Source organism: Octodon degus, unplaced genomic scaffold, assembly GCF_000260255.1.
Source record: "Octodon degus isolate 3935 unplaced genomic scaffold, OctDeg1.0 scaffold00120, whole genome shotgun sequence".
Classification (NCBI taxonomy): Eukaryota; Metazoa; Chordata; class Mammalia; order Rodentia; family Octodontidae; genus Octodon; species Octodon degus.
In genome coordinates this window covers 8,095,692-8,096,197 of record NW_004524696.1, presented here as the reverse complement: position 1 = coordinate 8,096,197, position 506 = coordinate 8,095,692, and positions in this window count along the sequence as shown.

Genomic DNA, 506 nt, shown 5'->3' with positions numbered 1-506 from the left:
GCAGTGTATTATTTGTTGAAACTGTACTTTCGATTTGATTTGAAACTGTCTCATTGCTATATGTTTATCAATAAAACTTTGAAGAGAAAAAAAAACTCATGAACAAGTAGAGAGCACATGAATTTGTTGATGTGATTTTTATTCTTTAGTCTGATGCAGTGATGAATTACATTAATTGCTTTTTGAATGCTGAGCCAGAGTTTCATGCCTAAAGTAAGTCCTGCTTGATTGTGGGATATGACTCTATATTGTAGAATTTGATTTTTTAGTATTTTGCTTAGGATTTTTGATATCAGTATTCATGAAAGATGTTAGTCTCAATTTTCTACTCTTATGTGTTTTGGTTTTAGTACTAGGGTGTTGATGCCCTCCTAGACTGAGTTATTCTCTCCATTTCTATTCCTGAAAAAGATTGTAAAGAATTATTATTTCTTCCTCGAATGTCAGTCAAGAAGTCACCAATACCTGGGGTGCCCTGAGACAGCAATTGAGACTGGGCATGGTGG